The sequence below is a fragment of the Acomys russatus genome, chromosome 11, assembly GCF_903995435.1.
Source record: "Acomys russatus chromosome 11, mAcoRus1.1, whole genome shotgun sequence".
NCBI classification, from domain to species: domain Eukaryota; kingdom Metazoa; phylum Chordata; class Mammalia; order Rodentia; family Muridae; genus Acomys; species Acomys russatus.
The window spans coordinates 34,234,405-34,244,892 of record NC_067147.1 but is presented as its reverse complement, the minus strand read 5'-3'; positions in this window follow the sequence as shown (position 1 = coordinate 34,244,892).

The following is a 10,488-nucleotide window of genomic DNA, read 5'->3' as shown; positions in this document are numbered from 1 at the left end:
TATAAAGAACTCAAGAAATTAAACACCACCAAACCGAATAACCCAATTGAGCAATGGGCTTGGAACTAAACAGAGAATTCTCAACAGAGGAGTATCAAATGGCTGCGAAACACTTTAAAGAAATGCTCAACCTCCTTAGTCATCAGGGAAATGCAAATCAAAAAAACTCTGAGATTCCATCTTAAACCCATCAGAATGGCTAAGATCAAAAAACTTCAAGTGACACCACATGCTGGCGAGGATTGTGGGGAGAGAGGAACACTCCTTCATTGATGGTGGGAATGCAAACTAGTACAGCACTTTGGAAATCTATCTGGTGCTATCTCAGAAAAATGGAATAGGGCTTCCTCAAGACCCAGCTATCCCACTCCTTGGAATATACCCCAGAAGATGCTCCAGCACCAACAAGAAAATTTGCTCAACCATGTTCATAGCAGCCTTATTCATAATAGCCAGAACATGGAAACAGCCTAAGTGTCCCTCAGTAGAAGAGTGGATAAAGAAAACTGTGGTACATATACCACTATGGAATACTACTCAGCTATTAAAAACAAGGAATTCCCTAAATTTGTGGATAAATGGATTGAGCTTAGAAATGATCATAATGAGTGAGTTAACCCAGAAGCAGAAAGAATCAAATGGCATATACTCACTTATATCTGCATACTAGCCCAAGGGGCATGTCCCACGAAAGCCTTCACTTACCAGGAAACTGGAACAGAGGGGAAGGCCATCCTATTGGGACTCTAATGAGAGACGCATGGGAGAATAGCAAAATAAAAGGATACAGAGGGTCCTAGAAATCTACAAGTAGAACAATATGATAGGCAGATTTGGGCCCAGGGGGCCCGCTCAAACTAAGGCACCAGCCAAGGACAATATAGGAGGTAAACTTTAAACCCCTTCCCAGATCTAGCCAATGGTCAGAACATTCTCCACAGTTGAGTAGAGAGTGTGATATGACTTTCTCACGAACTTTGGTGCCTCACATTTGACCATGTCCCCTGGAGGGGGAGACCTGGTGGCACTCAGAGGAAGGACAGCAAGTAGCCAGAAGAGACTTGATACCCTATGAGATATACAGGGGGACGTAATCCCCCTCAGAACAGTCATAGGGGAGGGGAAAAATGGGAAAAGGGGGGGGGGGAGGAATGGGAGGATAAAAGGGATGGGATAAACATTGAGATGTAACAAGAATAAATTTAAAAAAAAAAAAAAAAAAAAGAAAGCAGTCTTAACCACTGAGCCATCTCTCTAGCCTGAGACATTTCATATTAATATTGGGACTTCAAAAAAGTGTTTTTTTCCTAACATGTTACAGTTTTCTTACACGCCATCAAGAAAAACACTACAAACCCCAAAACTCACCCATCTGTTGAATGGCAGCATCAGCACCTTCTTTCTAGAGGAAAAACTTAAAATTCGCCATTAAGCTCCTGCTTTGCCCCACAGTCAAGGAGGACTAACCTGCAGAGTCCTCTGGATGAACAGTGGGCACTGTTGAGACCAGTGGGTCTAAGTCAGTCTGAGCACCATGCTGGGTGCCTGTGTGGGGATCAGATCTGGTGGCTGCGGACCTCCTCTTGTCTTGTGTAGCTCTGCTGAGGCTGCCTCTGGCCCTGGCTTTCTGAGGTTCTGTTCATGTGCTCCCGTCCAGTTCCTATCAACAGTGTCTTACCCTAAGCACGTCCTCTCCACTTACCACTTCCACTACACCTCCTGGTTGACTTCTATTCCTTTCCACACTTTCTCTTAAAAATTCAAGCTCATGCATTAATTCTTGGGAGTGTTTGTTAAAATGTTCCCTGACACATAGTATGAAAATTCCCATTCAAGCTCTCTTGTAATAAGCCCAGCAAGCAGGGCTGTTTGTTTTTCTTTTGGCCTTAAAAAAAAAAAAAAAAAAAAAAAAAAAAAAGTCTGTATTTAAATCTAAAAGCAAAATCAAACACATTAAACAACACTGATTTTTTTTTTCTCACTAAAAAACGATGGCTTCTCTTAGTCAGGCTGGAGTTCCCCTGTGGAGGCCAGTTACAGGAAGCCTGCTGAGAAAGCAGCTCAGGGATGAAATTGGCAGAGAGGACTGAACTTACTACCCTGGGGCGCATTTAGAAAACACAAGCCCACCAGTCTCCTTCCCCACAGTCTCTGGCTGTCATCACTTCTCTCAGGACATTACAGGAAGGTGACACTTAGGATAAACCTTCTAAATTCTTGGCAAGAATTCAGAGAAAGAAAGATGGTGGGATTAAGGGAGCTTTAAAAATAGCCCCCCTCTCCCTCACGTTACAGTTTTTAATGGACTCTGTCTGGGTCGGATATCATAGTCTGTGGCCAGCACAGTGACATGCTTGGGGCATGGCATCCCCTAGGTCTCTTTCCCCCTCTCCTCAAGGTGAGGCCAATGCAAGTTGGCATTTGAGCTTTGAGTACAATGGACAAAAACTGGTTGGCCTACGACTGACTGGTACACTGCCCCTGCAGTTTGTTTCCTGAGTGGCTTTACGATAAACTTTGTGACTTCTCCAACTCTGAGTCTGCCCTCTGGAAAAGATCTGTACAGAGGTCAGAACACCAAGTGACAGTACAGGAAACACATATTAAATGCTATTTTCATGAACACATTTATATTCTCTAGTGATGGAGACAAAAATCCCCTGGATATTTCACTTACATCCCTTGCTTCTGTTGTCTGGCCACAATGATCTTTAATGTCTTTGGTCAATAATGTTCTTTGGGGTATTATCTGTCAGGCCTGGTAATTACGCTCCCCCACTAAAAGGAGGTTGGCCATTTGCTAACGTCATATATGACAATGTAGAGTGTTACCATTAACGGTATTTTGGTATTCTGAGTCTTGCTTTTATTAGGACTTAATTTAGTCCAAAAAATGGTATCTTGTCCTTCATTAAAAAAAAAAAAAAACCTGTACAGGGAGAAAGTCATGAGTCACTCTGTGTGCTAATAAATAATGCAGATGTTCTGTAGTCCAGTTGGATTTTATCACTATATATTTGTATTCCTTATCTTGTAACTCATTAGGAAACAAATAAAATGTTCTTCCCTTGTTGGACCATCAGGAAGAAGCATAGCCCTGATGGTCAGCCACAGCGACACTTTCTAAATGTCCTAATCGGCATTTTCTAAACATTGCCTTCTACAAATGTTCAGGGGGAAAAACATCACATTTTAAAAAGATGTCTCAGGATTTAAGATCACATTGTAGGGCTCAGTTAATGAGTATCACATCTCTGGGTGTTTGTGTGTTATGCACATGGCCATGCACGTGCCGAAACCAGAAAAACATGTAAGCTATCTTGGTCTACCAGTCTCTGCCATGTTCTTTTTGAGACAGGCTTTTTCACTGGATGCGGAGCTAGGCTGGTAGGCAGCGAGTGGCAGCAATCTTGTCTCATCCCTCCCAGGCTTGAGGTCACAAGAGTCCATGGTCACATTTGTTCTTTATGGGGGTGCTGGAGATTCAACTCCGGGTCACATGCTTGCAAAGCTAGCCCTTGTACCCACTGAACCATTTCTGTGGTTTTTATACCCATTTTTTTAAAATGGAGTTGTTTTCTACTGTTATGTTTACCTACAAGACAACTAAATAAATATCTGAAGGGAATAATAACAAAAATTATGTTAGTATGACAAAAATTCAATGCTTACTTTTGAAAGTGGGTGTTGTACAATTGAAGATACTACAAGTGATGATTTAGGAAATTGCCCGAGCTTGGTAAGGCAGAGCTCATTGTGCGATGATTACCACATTCCTTCTTGTCCCTCATGTTCTTCATACTTGTGATTTTTTAATAATTTTTCCATTGAGAGACACGACTTCTGTGTTACACCCTTGGCTCTGGATAAACTAGTTATTGTTCAGGACCTGATGCTATGTGAAATCCAAGGCCAACTAGTAAGAACTGACCGCTTCTGCTTTGTTCTCCTTGTGGACAACTGCTCTTGGAATCCGGCCATCATCCTAAGCAGGGGCATGGCCTGCATGGCTTGGTTACCTGCACACATGTTCCGGCTAACAGCCAATAGTCTGGGCTATCACCTGATTGATATGCAGTTGGGTGAACAGAGGATTCTAACTCCAGATACCAAGTCACCCTCAAAGCCTTCCTCATTGACTTGTGGCCCAGTCATCATGGAGCAGGGACAAGCCATGTCTGTCTTCCTGATCTCACTGCTTGCGGGATACCAGGAATATATGCGTGTTGTCGAGGATTCTGGTTGCTCAATTAGATGCGAGATAGTTTGTTGTGGATTAGCAATAACTAGGACAACTGAGAACTGCAGATACAGATCTCTTACCATCCATCCCTCATCATTGTGCACAGCTGTCTAAGCATTGTGAAAGGAGGACACAGTGCTTGGTAAAGCTTTGCCTGACTGGCCTATGTTGGACCTCTGATATTGGCTAAAGTGCTTAGATGTTCCTGTTTCATCTCTTATCACAGTTCATATGTTCAAGATTCACAGGCTTGGGTTACTCTACAGGGCTGATTTGGATTCTGCAGAACAGGCCTTGCTCACTGACATCACCTTTGGTTGCTAGTTTTGTTTTATGGTGTGTGTGTGTGTGTGTGTGTGTGTGTGTGTGTGTGTGTGTGTGTGTGTTTGTGAGAAGAACAAATATAAATACCACTACTGGCTGCTTTAGTCTTTTGCTTATAAGCACATAATTTTAAAAAGTAACAGTTTTGGTTCTGAGTTTTGTTTTTTTTTTTTTTAAGATTTATTTATTTATTATTTATACAGTATTCTGCCTGCATGTATGCCTAGATGCCAGAAGTGGCAGATGGTTACAGATGGTTATGAGCCACCATGCAGTTGCAGGGTAGTGAACTCATGACCTTTGGAAGAAGGGCCAGTGCTTTTAACCTCTGAGCCAGCTCTTCAGCCCCTGAGTTCTTTTTAAAAGTCAGAGTTTATATAAACTAAACACACAGCTGAAAGTCAGAGATGTAAACAACTAAACACCATAAACAGAACAAGTTTTACCGCTTTATTGTGCCTTCGGGTCTTAGCAATAGCAAATTGCTTCGTAAAGTTTAGTTTTACAACAGAGACAATACCCAGATATTTGTTTGTGACTAGACATCAGTGAAAAGCATCTAAATGCAAACTGTCAGGTGACATTTCCAGCGAGAGATAAATAAATGGCTATTCCCTCACACAGAGAGGGAACAACGGATAGACCAAAAAGGCATCCAGTTTGGTGAACCCAATGAGTTCATTGGGGTTGCTTTCAGGACCTTGGGTGACTCAAAAGCAGTGATGCCACCCAGTCCAGTTTTTGTCTCTTGTGTGATGTCAGAGAGGGGTGGCCTAGTGCCAATCTCACAAAGGCCCCTGAGTCTCATCCTTCTCTTGTTTCTCCATGAAGGACTGTTAACAAACACAGGTTTCCTGAGCATCTCCTGTGGGTGATCACGTGTCGTCTGCTTCATGATGGCCCAGCCTCTGATGGCTGGGAATGTTGTAAAACTCCGCATGTTCTAGATCGACCATGTCCCTGTGGTTCTAGGTTCTCCTCTAGAGCACATGGAAAGAGCTCCTTGCCTTAAAGCTCCTTATTTAGTAGACGAATTGCCACTCATTAGAGTCATTAGAGGACCCATATGCTTGTAAAGAATGGAGGAAGGGAAGAGGAAAGCAAGGCATAGCAACCAAATAAGTGAGAGGCCTGTGTCAAGGCCGAGAGAACCAGCTACAAGTATGTTCTTCTCTGAATTAAGGATTTGTTCTGCTTCTTCAAAGAAGAGATTGATGAGCACATTTCAGAGTCAATCGTCTTTGCCAAACACTGCACAACCTAACCTGGAGTTTCCAGTCAGCACAAGGTTTCCTGGAAAAGAAAAGCTCTCTCTTCTCCTCTCTCTCTCTCTCCTCTCTCCTCTCTTCTCCGCTCTCTTCCTCATCTCTATCTCTCATATCTCCTGATCTCTATATTCCGCTCTCTCTCTCTCCTCTCTCTCTCCTCTCTTTCCTCTCTCTCTCCTCTCTTTCCTCTCTCTCTCTCTCTCTCTCTCTCTCTCTCTCCCTCTCCATCTCCCTCTCTCTCTCTCTCTTTTCATCTTCAAGGAAATAAACATGAAGGATTGTCCTATAAACCTATGTCATGTCATAATTATTGCCTTGCTAATGAATACTTGTAGCAAGATGAATTGGAGCATCGGCAGTTCTGGGATGTCTGGTTAAAGCAGTAGGAGACCAAAGGAAAATGAAAGAGGTAAACACTAATCTTGGTCCTCAGCCTGAGTTGGTACAGTCATCTGAATAGTTGTCACTGCTCAGTGAGTTGAACTAGCACAAGCGTCTTCTTGTGTATACACCAGAGTCCAGGCCAAAGTGAAGCTACAGAAGCTTCTCTGTGGCTAGTGCGTATGGAGTAGCTTTGTGCAGAAGAAAACATAGTATCCCCAGGGCATGCCAGGACTGAATCTGTCTTCCTGGCTCTGCAAAATGGGCACTTACTATTTTTCTTTTAACTCTTTCAACTCTTGTGCTGGCGAGGAAGGAAAAAAAAAATCATTGAACTCTTAGTTTTACTTTTCTTGCCTTCTCTTCTTCCTGTGAGGCAGACATTCGCTATGTATCACCGAATACTTGGCGGCTATTCAGTCTTGCTTGGCGTGGTCTTCTTGCTGCAGCCTTCCGAGTTCTGGAATTAAAGACATGTCCCCATGCTTGGCTCACTGAAGACTTCATATGGCACATTTGGCCTATGATTGAATGTGTCAAGAATAAATTCAAAAGATGCATTTATTGGAAGAGAGAAAATGTAAGTATCGGCTCTGTTTCGTAACAATTAAACTTTATTATACAACCCAAATATCTTACACAAGAGGGGAAAAAAGTTAAAGGGAAACAAGAGTGAACCTTCTGGTATCCATTCTACTGGACGGGTCCCTAGGTGTCTCTGGCCTGCGTGCTGGTCCAGCCGGTACGGTGATCCTTTTCCCCATCCATGTGTGCTCAAGCTCGGTCCGAACCTGCTGCCTGGGTCTCTCTTGAGCACGCAAGGGCTGGTCTCCTCCACCCATCGAAGTTCGAATAGAAACACAATAATGCTGGCGGAGTCCCCTGGTCTGCTTCCTGAATTCCAGGCCCAGGATGGCTCCACCCAGTCTATCTCAAGGTTAATCTCAGGGAGTATCCTTGGTGTTTCCAAGGGGCAAAGCCCGCCAAACCTGCTTTCACCTGGGACAGAGCCTGCAAAGGGGCAAAGTCCATGAAGCCTGCAGTCCTTCCACATGTAAGGATGGCTCAGCATTAAATGAGCCCATGCATAATTAGGGAAATGTTCATTTGCATTCTAAAAGCTCTTGTTTTAAACACAGTAGTCCCCCCCCCCTTTTTTTTTTTTTGTGAAGCAAAACAAATACTAGTATAGATTTACCTGTATTCACATAAAATTTTAACCTTATATGAAATTAATTGTTCCGGTGTGCAATGGCAGAAAAACTAGTTGTATTTCCTGAACTTCTCTGTAATGAATTAGCCATGATAATTCCGGTTACTCGGGGAATAGAAAGTGGCTTCTGACTGTGTGGGGAGAAGGAGATAACCTCTCAGGAACAGCTTCTGTTGGCTTCAACCTCTGGTGGGTCCTTCCCGGGGTCAACAGGCACAAGGTCCAGCCTCTGGCCAGAAATCAGAGACGGAGACCCATTATTTGGTCTGGGCTCACATGTTCTGATTTGACATGATTACTTTTGCTTTGGTAATTTTTTTGTTTTTCCAATCATTGTTCCAAAGAAAACAGCCTACAGAGATAAGTGATTTCTTTGTAGGAAACCCGTGCACGTGTGTGTGTGTGTGTGTGTGTGTGTGTGTGTGTGTGTGTGTGTGTAGACAAGGCTTCTGTGTGTAGCCTTGGCTGTCCTGGAACTCACTCTAGCCCAGGCTGGCCTTGAACTCACAGTGAATGCCTGCCTCTGCCTCTGCCTCCAGAGGGCTGGATTAAATGTGTGTACCACCACTGCTGGTCTGGTAGGAAACTCTTTATTTCCCCTAATTTTAAAAATTTATTTATTTATCCACTTTATGTCCCAACTGTAGCCCCTTCCCTCCACTCCTTCCTGCCCTACCCTTTCTCCTTCTTCCCCTACTCCTCAGAAAAGGGGAACCCACCTCCCCTGAACCCAGCCCAGCCTATCAAGTCACATAAGGACTGAGTGAATCCACTTCCACAGTGGTCTGGCAAGGCAGCCTCTCCAGGGGGAAGTGATCAAAAAACAGGTAACAGAGTCCATGTCTGAGACAGCCCCCTCTTCCCTTATTAGGGGACCCATATGAAGACCAAGCTGCCCGTTGGGTACATATGTGTAGGGGCCTAGGTCCAGTTCATGCATGGTCCTTGGTTGGTGCTTCAGTATCTGCGCGCTCCCCTGGGTCGAGGTTAGTTGGCTCTTCTTGTGGAGCTCTTGTCCCCTCAAGGCCCTTCTATCTGTTTCCCCCACTCTTGCACAAGGCTCCCTGCATTCCGCCCAATGTTTGGCTGTAAGTCTCAGCATCTGTTCCTATCAGCTGCTGGGTGGAGCCTCCCAGAGGACAGCTATGTTACTAGGCTCCTGTCTGCAAGCATAGCAAAAGTGTCATTTTCCTTTCATTCTTAAAGGTGGCTCTTAGGCTGGGGACTCATGTGGTACGACTGCCACCTAGTGTACACTAGCCTTAACTACAGCTTTACAGCAGAAAGCGCCCAACAATTGCAGTACACACACTACTTTGGCTGATAATGGTTAGAGGTCTCTGGTAGGAGATACCAGCTCGGTGGAAACGTTTCTACTTGCATCACACTTTATTCACTATGATCAAAATTGTTTCCCAGTCCTGGATTTCTCACTTGGGGTTCAGAGCATTGTGCAAAACAGCCACACAGGCATATCCATGGTGGTTGTTTTTTGTAAGATATCAAAATCATTTAGATTGTACACTTAAAGATTCAAATTAGGGTGAAAGCAGGAGGGAGGGAGGAATGGGAGGATGCAAGTGATGGGATAACAACTGAGTTGTAATCTGAATAAATTAATAAAATAAATTTTAAAAATTTTAAAAGATTCAAATTAACCAAGATGCTTTGCTTTAATGCTAATTTATAAATACCCATTTTGTAGAAACAATATTGATATATTTGACTCCATTATGGTTTGACAAAGTATCTTTATGTGACAGTTAGAGGGATGCTAGGTAAAGAGCCTAAGCTACTGACAGCCAGTCCACCTGGGGCTGGTCCTGGCTCCTCTACATAAACTGCTGTGCAGATTTTGAGTATTGGGGGTATGCATACCTCAGTTTCTTCAACTGCAGATGAGAGTATCTCTTTTGAGAGGTATGGCACACAAAGGTCTTTTTCACTCTGTAGAAAATGAACTCTTGTATTCTTTGTGTTGTATAGCCAGAGAAAGCTTTAGGCTTTATTCAGACCACACATTTTGTAGTTAAAAGGAATAATTAAAAACCCCGCCCCTGTTGATTTTTTTCTACACGTCAGGCAAAACAAGCAGACTTTTCTTTTCTATGCTGAAAAATTGCGTTTTGAGGATCAACACAGAGAATTGGCCAAAAACTAAAAATAAATAAAAATAAAACAAATAGTGAGAGAAAGGGGAAAAAAATGAATGTTATCAGGAGTTTTCAAAAAGCAGGATCCCTGCCAAATGGTTTGTGAGGAAAGCATCTGCTGGTGGGGCTCCACTCCCTCCACCCTCCCCAGTTATACTCAATGAGCCAAAATGAAGGGAAATACTACAATTGCCTAAATAATTGAAAAAAGGAAAAGAAAAAGAAGAAAGAATCAGAGCTGTCTAAAAGATCCCCAAACACATACACTCTGTTGCTGTTGCCTTTGGTTACCAACCCCAGAAGTAGAAGTCAGGTCCCCATTGTAGAAGACACCATGGTTTTCAGAATCAGGTCCCAGAGATCCCTGACCTGAAAATCATTCTCTGAGGACCATTTCTTATGGTACGAGAAGTTATCATCTAAGTTTCTAAAGGAGAAAGAAAGTCAACCAACTGTCCCACCAACATATGACAAGCTATGGCCCACACCAATGACCAGCATGGCCCAATAGCTCTACACATGCAGTAATGGCAAGCATATCTTGTCAGTAACCAGCAGTCTGTAACTGTATTTAAGGTCCACAAAACAAGAGGGACACCATGCTTGATCCTGGAAACCTAGCTAATTACCCAATGCTAGCAAATTCATGCTTTTTGGAGGAGAATCTACAACTGGTTTACGAAACCGATATAATCCTGACCAACAACCTATAAACATTTGTCGTTATACTCACAGATAAGGGTAGTGTTCAATACTCATGAAAGAAACTTCTCTTTGCGACGGAGACCACAAAGAAAACCACAGCCAGTCAAAATGCAGACTTGTGAAACCCAGTCACAATGTATACACCTACACAACACACCCTCATCTAAGGCTAATGGAACATTGCAGAAGAGGGTGCAGAAA